The following is a 590-nucleotide window of genomic DNA, read 5'->3' on the forward strand; positions in this document are numbered from 1 at the left end:
GGGGACACCAACGGGGACATCAACGGGGACATCGGGGGGACACCAATGGGGACATCAACGGGGACATTAATGGGGACATCAACGGGGACATCAACGGGGACATCAGGGGGACACCAACGGGGACACCAACGGGGACATCAACGGGGACATTAATGGGGACATCAACGGGGACACCAACGGGGACACCAACGGGGACATTAATGGGGACATCAACGGGGACATCAACGGGGACGGGGACATTAATGGGGACATGAACAGGGACATCAATGGGGACATTAATGGGGACATCAACGGGGACATCAATGGGGACATCAATGGGGACACAGGGGGACATCGGGGGGGACATGAACGGGGACATCAACGGGGACATCAACGGGGACAGGGACATTAATGGGGACATGAATGGGGACATGAACGGGGACATTAATGGGGACACGGGGGGACAGCGGGGGGGACATGAACGGGGACATCAACGGGGACACGGGGGGACATCGGGGGGGACATCAACGGGGACGGGGACATTAATGGGGACATTAATGGGGACATCAACGGGGACATCAATGGGGACATCAATGGGGACATCAATGGGG

Source organism: Corvus brachyrhynchos, unplaced genomic scaffold, assembly GCF_000691975.1.
Source record: "Corvus brachyrhynchos isolate BGI_N302 unplaced genomic scaffold, ASM69197v1 scaffold303, whole genome shotgun sequence".
NCBI classification, from domain to species: domain Eukaryota; kingdom Metazoa; phylum Chordata; class Aves; order Passeriformes; family Corvidae; genus Corvus; species Corvus brachyrhynchos.